A 12,767-nucleotide genomic window follows, 5' to 3' on the forward strand; every position below is an offset into this window, starting at 1 on the left:
GAGATAGGGCGGGGGAGTGGGCCTAGGAAGGGTGCTCTTTCTGAGGGTCCGTGCAGGCTCGATGGGCCGAATGGCCTCCTCCACTGTAGGAATTCTATGCAATTCTGTGGTTCTAAGTACTCTTAATAATAATAATAATTGCTTATTGTCACAAGTAGGCTTCAATGAAGTTACTGTGAAAAGCCCCTAGTCGCCACATTCCGGCGCCTGTTCGGGGAGGCCGTTACGGGAATTGAACACGTGCTGCTGGCCTTGTTCTGCTTTACAAGTCAGCTGTTCAGCCCATTGAGCTAAGGGTCAGGCTTTGGGGAATCAGGAGACAGGAATCCTAGCCTCTTAGCTGCTCTTGTAGCCACAGTATTCAGATAGCTAGTCCAGTTCAGTTTTTGGTCAATGGCAATCCCCTCAGGATGTTGATAGTGGGGACTGAGCGGTGGTAATGCCATTGAATGGCAAGGGGAGTGAGGGCAGCCTGGTGGCGCAAGTGGTTAGCCCGTTGCCTCACGGCGCTGAGGCCCTGGAGTGATCCGGCCCCGGGTCACTGTCCGTGTGGAGTTTGCACATTCTCCCCGTGACTGCGTGGGTCTTACCCCCACAACCTAAAGGTGTGCAGGCTAGGTAGATTGGCCACGCTAAATTGCCCCTTAATTGGAGGAAAGAATTGGGTACCTCTAAATTTTAAAAATAAATAAGAAATAAAATTTGAACAAAGAATGTCAAGGGGAGATATTACCTGGCACAGAAAACACATCTATCAAATACACAGCCTTACAGACTGTCAAGGATGTAGCATCAAGTCTTGAATAGATGAAACCTCACACACAGCAATACTTGATTTCTCAAAAGCCTTTGCCAAAAATGCATGATGAAAAGTTTGTGTCCGATCTTCAATAACATTGAATCGGGTGGGGGAAGCTATGTTAGGATTTCTACTCTTTTAAAAAAATATATCCAATTAAGGGGCAATTTAGCGTGGCCAATCCGCCTACCCTGCACATATTTGGGTTGTGGGGGTGAGACCCACGCAGACACGGTGGGAATGTGCAAACTCCACACGGACAGTGACCCAGGGCTGGGATCGAACCCGGGTCTTCGGCGCCGTGAGGCAGCAGTTCTAGCACCGATGAGCAGGCATGCATGCACAGTGCGGCCCCGCGTTTTTAAATATAGTTAAAAAGGCCGCTCGCAGCCGGCATAGTTAAAAGCCGGCTGCTGCTCACTCTGCCCGGTTCGGAAGTGCTCGGTTCTTCTGAACGAAGCTAAGGCCAAGTTTCCCCCCGGTGACCAGGACCATCGGACCCACCCGCAGAGATCCAGCGCCATGGCCTCCACCTCAGAACACGCCTGTATCTACAGCGCGTTCATCCTGCATGACAATGTGGTCACTGTCACCGAAGACAAACTCAATACCCAAAACAGCTGGTGTGACCATTGAGCCTTTCTGGCCTAGTCTGTTTGCCAAGGCATTGGCTAATATTGACGTCAGTAGTCTGATCTGTACCGTTGGTGCTGGCAGCAGTACCCCAGCTGCTGCAGCTGTTGTTTCCGCTGCTGCCCCTGTTGCTGCTGAAGAGAAAAAGGAAGTGAAGAAACAGGAAGAATCTGAAGAGTCTGACAATGACATAAGCTTTCGTCTCTTTAATTAAAGTGCCGTGCAACAACATTGCTCTTTTTCTAAATTTAGACTACCCAATTCATTTTTTCCAATTAGCATGGCCAATCCACCTACTGTGCACATTGTCATAATATACACACAAGTATATGATGGTGCATAGACACACTGACTGACACACTGAAAGACCAATCAACACACAGAACACTGCAGCCAATCACCAGACAGGACACGGTCACTATAAAGCCAGAGGGCACTAGTTTTCCCGCTCATTCGGGATGCAGCCTCTGAGACAGCCAGAGCCCATAATCAGTAGCACGAACATCTGCCATGTGCTCGCAGTATAGACTGGTCAGGTTAGCCATAGGTCTTCAGTCAACCTAACATAGTGTCGACCCACAGTGCAAGTATGTTTAACAGCTCATAGTTAAATAAAATAGAGTTGTATTTCTACAAGTGTTGGTAGCCTGTCTCTCTCTCTGCTCTGGTAAACGCAGTCATCACAGACCCAGCATACCCAACACATCATGGTACCAGTACGTGATGTTAGAGTTTGATGGACCTACTCTCAAATAATCTGCCTTCGACCAGCGATCAGCCATCCGGTAGTCTGGACAGCCCCCCCCCCCCCCCCCCCCCCCCGCTCCGCATCACCGGCAACCTCGGTGCGAACTGGAAGATCTTTTCAACTGTACCTCGAAGCTACAGATCTGGAAACTGCTTCAGACGCCAGGAAGATTGCTCTCTTCCTTTCTACGGCCGGGGACCACGCCATCCATATCTTCAACTCCCTCACGTTCGCTGAAGGTGAGGACAAGTCCAAGTTCAAGACAGTCCTACTCAAAATCGACAGTCACTGTGACATTGAGGTAAACAAAAGTTTTGAGCGCTACGTCTTTCAACAGCGTCTGCAGGGTAAGGATGAACCTTTTCAATCTTTCCTCACCCACCTTTGCATCCTTGCACAGTCCTGCAATTACGGCTCCACCTCCGAGTTGATGATCCGCGACCAGATCGTTTTCGGTGTACAATCGGACCCCCTATGCCAGCAGCTCCTGAAAGTTAAACAGCTCACCCTCGCTATAGCCATCGAGACCTGCGTTCTGCATGAACACGCCACTAACCGATACTCGCACATTCAAGCGGCAGTGACGGCACGGCAAGGCCCCCACGAGGCAGAGCGGGTGCTGGCCGTAAAACAGCTCCAGGGCCTGAGCCTGGATGAGGGCGGCCATTTCGCGCGCTTTTCACAGGCTCCCGCGCATGCGCGCACCAACCGAGGGGACAGCGAGGCCGAAGACCGAACTGCGCAGGTGCGCACTACGTACGACCACACCGCACATGCGCGGTGACGCGCCGAACGTTCTGACATCACGACGTGCAACAACTGTGGCTCCGCCCACTTAAAGCGGCAATGTCCTGCAAATCCCGATGCTGTCTCCAGCGTGGCAAGCTTGGCCACTATGCAGCTCTATGTAGGTCTGCTCAACCAACTACCTCTTGTCGCTCCCACCAGCCGTGCAGGGATGTCCGGACCGTCCAGCCACCGGTCACTGATTCCGACTCCAACATGATTCCGGACCCTGACACCGAGGATCTCAAAGTGCCATTTCAGGTGGGCATCATCATCAAACACAAGGTGTTTCAGAAAACAAAAGGCTATTTCAGAGGACACTAACAAATCAACCCCAACATTGCTGTGGATCTGGAGTCAAGTGTAGGTCAGGCCACGTAAGGAGAGCAGATTTCCCAGAGAACATGACTGACTGAGCTTTTTACAACAATCCACGATGTCATCATTAGACTTTTAATTTGAGACTTTTATTCAATTTCAATATCTGTCGTAGCCAGATTCGATCCCAGATCATTAACCTGGGTCTCTGGATTACTAGCGCAGATTCAAAACAGAGGTATAAAAGTCAACATAAGTGTTGTCGTGTTGTAGTATTCAGAATAAGGTAAATGAGTTGATGGCGCAAATCATCGTGAATGACTATGATTTAGTGGTCATTACTGAAACATGGTTAAAGGATGGTCATGACTGGGAGTTAAATATCCGAGGGTATCAAACTATTCGGAAGGACAGAGTGGATGGTAAAGGAGGTGGTGTAGCTCTGCTATTTAAGGATGACATCCGGGCAATAGTAAGGGATGACATCGGTGCTATGGAGGATAAGGTTGAATCCATTTGGGTGGAAATCAGGAATAGTAAGGCGAAAAAGTCACTGATAGGAGTAGTCTATCGGCTTCCAAATAGTAACGTTATGGTGGGGCAGGCAATAAATAAAGAAATAACTGATGCATGTAGAAATGGTATGGCAGTTATCATGGGGGATTTTAATCTACATGTCGATTGGTTTAATCAGGTCGGTCAAGGCAGCCTTGAGGAGGAGTTTATAGGATGTATCCGCAAAAGTTTCCTAGAACAGTATGCAATGGAACCTACGAGGGAACAAGCGGTCCTAGATCTGGTCCTTTGTAATAAGACAGGATTGATTAACGATCTGATAGTTAGGGATCCTCTCGGAAGGAGCGATCACAATATGGTGGAATTTAAAATACAGATGGAGGGTGAGAAGGTAAAATCAAATACTCGTGTTTTGTGCTTAAACAAAGGAGATTACAATGGGAATAGGAATACCCAACACATCACACATCTTTTGGGTTGTGGGGGTAAAACCCACGCAAACACGGGGAAAATGTGCACACTCCACACGGACAGTGACCCAGAGCCGGGATCGAACCTGGGACCTCGGCGTCGTGAGGCGGCAGTGCTATCCCACTGTGCCACCGTGCTGCCCAAACATTGTTACAAATTACAAAAAATAAATAAAAGTTGATAATAAAAGCGGCTGAAGACCGCGAATTCACACAATCGGAGATGCAGAAGACTTTTTAAAAAATTCTATGGAATCTTCCTGCCTGAGGGAGGCAGAGAGCAGGTCATGGCCCCCAAACGTCGCCATCCCGTGTTTTGGGCGTGATTGGGATTCCTCCATTTTGTCAGCAGCAAACGATGTAAGAAGAAAATGGTGGGTCGCGAAGGTCGGCTGGCGTGGGCCCCGAAGGTCGGCCGGCGTGGGTCCCGAAGGTTGGCCGGTTGGTAAAAATGGGTCTCCGGGAAAAAAAGTTTGAAAAACACTGGTCTACAGCAGTGTGTACCATCTGTAGCAATTCACCAAGGCTCCTCCGACAGCACTGTCCAACCCACAACCTCTACTACCAAGCACAACAAGGGTAGCAGGCGCATGGGAAGTCATCCTAAAGTAGTTTGTGCCCTATTATTTGAGCTGCTACCTGGACCATCTTATCTAATTGTTCTCACTCCTATTCATAGGTTCAGTGAATCTCCAAATACAGATCCTCTCTATAGTTTACCCTCTGAATCCTGAATCCTGCAGTGCCAACCTCTGAGCTGGTGTCTTCAAGTGTAAGGTTGAGTGACACTTACTATTCGGTAACGCACCCTCTTTATCCTGGGGGAGGTGTTGTATTTTTAGGTATTGAAATGTAAGAAGTGCAGAATTGCACATGACCGTATTGGTTATCCAATGTAGGCTTCTGAAAGCAGAAGCAATCTGCCCAGGGGTGATGTCTAAACCAGTCGGAAAGGTAGGGAAGTGGTTAAAAACGCTTCACGTTCACCTTGCTGTGTCCTTGTGGACGTAAAGAGTTCTGAGTATTTTTAGAGCTGCTCTCATCCAGCTAAGTGGGATTATTTCATTATACTCCTAACTTGTGCCTTGCAGATGCTGACAGGCTTTGGGGAGATGGGAGGTGAATAGTCTCCACAAGACTCCGGTTTTCTGACCTGCCTCCTGCCAGGATTTTCAGGACCACCTCTTCAAGTGGGGGAGAGTAGATGGATAAAGTGTGGCTTCTTGCTCCCTGTTATTGTGAGCAACCTTGCCTTGCAAGAAAGGGGGAAGCCTATCAGCCGTTAGATAGAGTCATAGAGATTTACAGCATGAAAACAGGCCCTTCGGCCCAACTTGTTCATGCCGCCCAGATTTTATGACTAAGCTAGTCCCAACTGCCCGCATTTGGCCTGTAACCCTCCATACCCATCTTACCCATATAACTGTCTAAATGCGTTATAAAAGACAAAATTTTACCCTCCTCTACTACTGCCTCTGGCAGCTCATTCCAGACACTCACCACCCTGGGTGACAAAATTGCCCCTCTGGACTCTTTTGTATCTCTCCCCTCTCACCTTAAACCTATGCCCTCTAGTTTTAGACTCCCCTACCTTTGGGAAAATATGTTGACTCTCTACCATATCTATGCCCCTCATTATTTCATAGACCTCTTTAAGATCATCCCTGAGCCTCCTACGCTCCAGAGAAAAAAGTCCCAGTCTATCTAGCTTCTCCTTATACCTCAAACCATCAAGTCCCAGCATCCTAGTAAATAGTTTCTGCACCCTTTCTAGTTTAATATCCTTTCTGTAAAAGGGTGACTAGAACTGGACACAGTATTTCAAGTGTGGCCTTACTAATGTCTTGTGCAATTTCAACAAGACAAGATGTTTTCAGGATGTCCGTATGAAGGTAGAACAGAGTTGCTGGTGTGTGGAGGGTGGTGGCTTTGTGAGAGGATGAAGGTAGTAATAATAATAATAAAACTCTTTATTATTGTCACAAGCAGGCTTACATTAACACTGCAATGAAGTTACTGTGAAAAGCCCTAGTCGCCACATTCCCGCACAGAGGGAGAATTCAGAATTCTCAGCTGGTACGGGAATTGAACCCACGCTGCTGGCCTTGTTCTGCATCACAAACCAGCTGTCTAGCCCGTAACAGCCAGATGCAGTGGGAGTAGCAGGTGGAGCGAAGTGTGCGTCCGTGACTGTAATGGGTTACTCGTTGTAAGTTCTGGGGCAACTGGTAATGCCAGGCTACGCGGCAGATATGAGCTGGGAGACTTGCCTTAGTTATTTTTGGGAGGTCACTGATCCTCTTCCTCCATTGCAGCCATGGGGCAACGGTGACATGTGACATTGACCTGCTTTTCCACCTTTATGTTGTTGTGCTGAGCAGCACACATGGGAGTCTTCTTGCTTCCTGGCAGATAGAAAATGCCCCTTTTCCTGCTGACTCCCACCTCACAAGCAGTATCGGAAGATGGGTGGGTAGCTGGTAGCTTCACCTGTGCTGCGTACTGTGGTGAAATGGTTCTTGTCAGTCCTGTAGCGAGCTAATCATACATTGTTCCTCAGAGAAAAGAAAAATCTTGCATTTATAAAGCAATTTCCAAAACATCAGCATTTCAGGCTTTTTTTTAAAGTATAGTCACTGTGGTTGTGTAGTTAATTTGCACACAATAAGGGCTCAAAAACAGCAATTAGATCCGTGACCAATAATCTGTTTTAGTGATGTTGATTATCGGGATAAATATTGGACAGGATAACTGGGAGGTCTTTCCTGCTCTTCTTTGCTCTGTGCTCTATTGCCCTGTGAACTATTGGACAGTGTGGTGAATGTGATGCACACCGGATTGTAATCTATACATACATGTCTGTATTGTAAGTGCAGTTACACTACCTGTCCTCCAGGGGGAGTAGCTCTGGGAATGCTCGAGTTCTATGGGGGCTTATCCCTTGGCTCTGCCCAGGACTCCTCCCCCGCAAGCTGCTGTATAAATGTCACTGCCACATGGTCAGCCGGCCAGTTCGCTGTAAGTTCAATGGCTAACAGGCTGGCTCTGTTGTAAGTATATTAAAACCGCTATTCTAATCCTACAAGCACGTGTCCGTAGAATTGTTGGTTCCAACAGACAGACAAAAGTTTTGGTTTAAAGTCTCGTATGAAAGACAGAACTTTTAATCCCTCAGAACTGAACTGGTATTTGTGTTTGAGTCTCTGAGTTGTGACTTGAATCTACAACTTTCTGATTCAGAAGTGAGAGTGTTACCCCGGCCCACTGAGCCAAGACCAACGGCCAGAGGGAGAAAATTGTAGCTGAAATGAGGTTACCCGCAGAAACCGAAACTGGACATTTGATGCACAAGTAAAACGAGGGCGTGAACTGTAACAGTAACGATACGTTGGCAGCTTTGCCAAAAAAAGGGTAAAAATTCTAGTTCTTCCCACGTGACCTGGACAATTTTAGCCTCAGTATTGCGGGGATGGAGGGGGTTCTTGAAGATTATGAGAAGGTTTGATCGGGTGGACACAGTGACGTTGTTTCCACTTATGGGGGAAATAGAAACTAGGGGGCCATAAGTATAAAATCCAATAATGAAGTCAGGAGAAGCTTCTTGACCTAAAAAGTGGCAGAAATATGGATTTGCAGTTGAGGCCAGTAGTATAGATGTATTTAAGGGGAAGTTAGATAACCACGGGAAGGGAGAAAGGAATAGAAGGATTTTTCAATGTGATTGTTTGAAGAGTGTTGAGACAGGGTTCTCATAGATTCATAGATTATCATAGAATTTACAGTGCAGAAGGAGGCCATTCGGCCCATCAGGTCTGCACCGGCTCCTGGAAAGAGCACCCTACCCATGGACAACACCTCCACCCTATCCCCATAACCCAGTAACCCCACCCAACACTAAGGGCAATTTTGGACACTAAGGGCAATTTATCATGGCCAATCCACCTAACCTGCACATCTTTGGACTGTGGGAGGAAACCGGAGCAGCCGGAGGAAACCCACGCACACACTGGCAGGATGTGCAGACTCCGCACAGACAGTGACCCAAGCCAGAATCGAACCTGGGACCCTGGAGCTGTGAAGCAATTGTGCTATCCACAATGCTACCATGCTGTCCTATCTAGTTCTAGTGGAGCATAGGTTCTAGTGGAGCATAAACACCAGCAAGGACCAGTTGTGGGCCAAAGGGCCTGTTTCGGTCTTCCATATTCTATGTAGTGCATTGTTCAAAGTGATCAGCAGCCATTGTTCAACTGGCTGCACAGTTTCATACCTAGAAACATAAAGCCATTCAAATTGGCACCATAAAGAGGATGCTTGAAGGCACAATGGAGTCCTTTTTTAACTTGACCATCCGGGTTTGACCTTGAATAATCAACCTCCAAGGTCCTGTCCGATTGGAAATAGCACCCACCCAACAATGCACTAATAAAGCAGTGGAGTAGGGAGACATTATGGGTGTGGCCATGTGGTCAAATGTTGAGACGCCATCCCATTTTAGTGGATAATGGATGCCAAGGCAACAGAATGTTTGAGGAGGTCATAGGGTGAACGTCCAAGGAGGTTACATTTCCCGTCGGAAAAGAAATAGCATCTGGTCAGACTGTTGCCTCTTTCTTTTTACCACGGTAAGGAAAAGATGGAGAGGCAGGACCACTTGGGCTGCCATCGATGATCCCGGTAAAAATTGCGCTCCAGTATGGCGCACTTAAAAAAAAATATATAAATTTAGAGTAGCCAATAAATTTTTTCCAATTTAAGGAGCAATTTTAGCACGTTCAATCCACATCTACCGTGCACATCTTTTGTGTTGTGGGGGCGAAACCCACGCGTACACGGGGAGAATGTGCAAACTCCACACGGACAGTGACCCAGAGCCGGGATCGAACCTGGGACCTCGGCGGCGTGGGACTGCAGTGCTAACCCACTGTGCCACCGTGCTGCCCAAGTATGGCGTACATTCTGGGAAGAATTTTTCTCTCATGCTGCTGCTCAAATCTATTTGCATGTCGCCAAATGGAAAATCTACCATGGACCAAAGCGATGCAATGGCATTTCAGAACGTAATTGTGAAAAAATGGTTTTTGCATTAAAAAAATCCTCAATATATTTATGACTGGTAACCTGGTAGATTTATTAGTACAACTGAAAATGGACTCATCACTGAAGAGTAATGATTTAATGGTTATATTAATGAGGCCGTGATGTTAATGATGATGTGAGCATGTTATCAAGGGTCAGCTGATGGAGAGGCTCGAAGAGAGCCAGACACAGAATCGTCTGTCCAGGAAATCTTGTGCCTATCCTGAAGGCCTTTCTAAGTAGATCTGGATAATTGGTTTCCAGAGAAGCTACATGCCGACTGTCTCAACTCCCTCATAGAATAACCAAAGCCTCATCAAGGGATGGTAAAACAAAAAGACATCGGGCGGCACGGTGGCGCAGTGATTAGCACTGCTGCCTCACGGCGCTGAGGACCCCAGTTCGATCCCGGCCCCGGGTCACTGTCCGTGTGGAGTTTGCACGTTCTCCCCGTGTCTGCGTGGGTTTCGCCCCCACAACCCAAAGGTTAAGTGGATTGGCCACACTAAATTGCCCCTTAATTGGAAAAGAAATAATTGGGTGCTCTAAATTTATGTTTAAAAAAGACTACGAGACGTGTAAACAGAACAAATTAGAGCGGCAGCGAAACCTCTTCCTAACAATCACAAAAAAATAAGCATTTTAGTCACAGTGTTCACCAGCATTGAGCAACTCAATTTTAAATGATTGAACAACGAGGCCGAGCCATTTACGAGTTACATTGGTGTTCAGAAATAACTTTTGCAGTAAGTTAAATGTGTGTATATATATATATATATATTTAAAAGCCTTTCAAGAGTATCTAGTAATGTTCTCGCGTCTAAGAAAGCACTTAATTTTAAATGTCTCCTCGAAGCACTGCAAACAGGTGTACTTTAGGGAAACTTGCCACCGTGATTAATCCAAACTGGGAACATGGCCTCTTTTTGTGGATGGGGCCTCCTTCCACGCAATGGTTTTCAAACTGGCGCAATAGGTCAGGGAAACATCGATTGCGCGGGATGTAATTTGTGCTTAAGATTCTCCGATTATTTTTGTACCGCTTTGGCCCCTTGGAATAAACAGGGAAACCTAGTGGAAACTTTGGAGCACATTAAGGCCAGCGTGGAGGGAACTGAGCCTGAATTATTGAGTAAGGAGACTTGACCCAAACCTGATTGGGCAACGGTCTGATGGTAATGGAGGAATTGTTGGTGGTGCTAAAGCATATGATTAGAGGCTAAGGAAATGTCGAGATAATCTTTCTATTGGCCTGTCCCCATGCCGCTCACCAGGTCCTGTACCACCTCTTGCTTGACAGGCCTAGCAATATCTTCCTGGGATCTTACCAATAGAACCTGGCAGCCATTGACAAAAGGTAAGCATCAGTAACCTGGGACCTCCTCTAATTCTGCCTCGCCCTCTGACCTTTGAGGACGTACTCCTCCTCGTAAGTCAGGATTCTGTTGTAGCCTACGGCTCTGCGGCCATGGGAATTAGTTCTGTTATAGCCCCCACGAGACCCATGGGGATGACCCGGTTGATCACCCCAAGGAGACTACAAGCTCTCCTGCTGAGGGATGGAGGCCTAACAGCGGGGCTTGTTGAATCGGACAGTTAAAAGCCCTCCAGGATTGAAACGGCACCTTTGGGTGGTCCTGGCTGGGACTGGTGTACTGCTCACCGTGTTGCGGCCTTGATTTTCTTTTACGGAATAAACCTGATGCGACCATCAATTCACACGAGACGGAGAGTTGAAGTGAACAGTGGTTTTAATCAGCTAGAACTGTGCCTGCCTGCGACTGCTCTGCACTGAGAGCCGCCTGCAGGGCAGCAGATCTATATACCTCCCCCGAGGGGGCGGAGCCAGGGGCAGAGCCCACAAGGGCACCAACATGATACCATGTAATGTAATACAGTGGTGAATGGTTGCCGTAATACATTCACCACAAAACCTATGTGCCTTTTAAAATAAATTTAGATTATCCAACTATTATATTTTTCCGATTAAGGGGCAATTTAGCGTGGCCAATCCCTGCACATCTTTTTGGGTTGTGGGATGAAACCCACGCAGACACGGGGAGAATGTGCAAACTGCATACGGACAGTGACCCGGGACTGGGATCGAACCCAGGTCCTCGGCGCAGTGAGGCAGCAGTGCTAACTGTGCCCTGCCGTCCGTATCATCCTATGTGTTGAAGCCTTTTCGTGAATATTATAGTGCCCACTGTGGATTTCAACCCCAGACATTTTTTATTTCCTTTCTTTTTGCAAGTGTAACTTTAGGCCTATTGCCACTCATCATAGATTGTGTCTATACTCTCTGGAGTTTACAGGAATGAGAAGCATTAAAAGCTGAACGGTTCTGAGGGACTTGGCAGGGTGGCTAGTGAAAGGTTACTTCCCCTGGCTGGGGTGCCCAGAACTATGTCAGGAGGAGTGGGGGGGGGGGGGGGGGAGCATAGTCCTGGGAAAACAAGTCATTCGGCGATTTAAGACTGAGATGAGGAGGACTTTCATAACTCGTGGGCTGTGAGTCTTTAAAATTATCTACCCGAGAGGGTTGTGAGTACTCAGACATTGAGCATATTCAAGGCTGATACAGATCTTTGGACGCTAGGGGAATTGAGAGATATGGGGAGTGAACAGAGGTCAGGATCGGTCATCATGTTATTGAATGACTAAGCATGCTTCATGGCCTACTCCTGCTCTGGTTTCATATAGTCTTATTAGAACCAATATCTTTTTTGTTTATTTGTTCATGGGACGTGGTCGTCACGGGCTGGGCCAGCATTTATTGCCCATCCCTAATTGCCCTTGAGGGGGCAGTTAAGAGTCAACCACATTGCTGTGGGTCTGGAGTCACATGTAGGCCAGACCAGGTAAGGGCAGCAGTTTTGCTTCCCTAAAGGACATTTTACGACAATTGACAATGGTCATAACGGCCATCATTGGACTTTTGATTCCAGATTTTTTTTAAAAATTGAATTCGGATTTCACCATCTGCCATGGCAGGATTTGAACCCGGGTCCCCAGAGCACTACCCTGAGTCTCTGGATTACTAGTCTAGTGAAAATAGCACTATGCTATCGCCCCCAGTCTAACGTACCAACACTGATACATGCTTGTTCATATTCCAAATGGTGTCAGTTTTATAATTCCCATTCATTTGGGGTTGTATACTCCTCCAAAGCACTATGGCACTGAGGCACCCAGAATTCACTTCACACATAAAGGGGAGCTCATGCAGAGACCAGAATGAACCTTTCATTTCCTGGTAGGAGTGGATTATCCGCTCTGACCTCATGTCGATTGAATATTAATTAATTGCCAAAAACAGCCGTTAAATTCTTCATTAATGGCACTGACTCAGATATTCCCACTTCGAAGCTATAATGGCAGTAGCAACACAATATCAAGAACCCTTGAGAGTAATTGG

This window comes from Scyliorhinus canicula, chromosome 7 (genome assembly GCF_902713615.1).
Source record: "Scyliorhinus canicula chromosome 7, sScyCan1.1, whole genome shotgun sequence".
Lineage (NCBI taxonomy): Eukaryota > Metazoa > Chordata > Chondrichthyes > Carcharhiniformes > Scyliorhinidae > Scyliorhinus > Scyliorhinus canicula.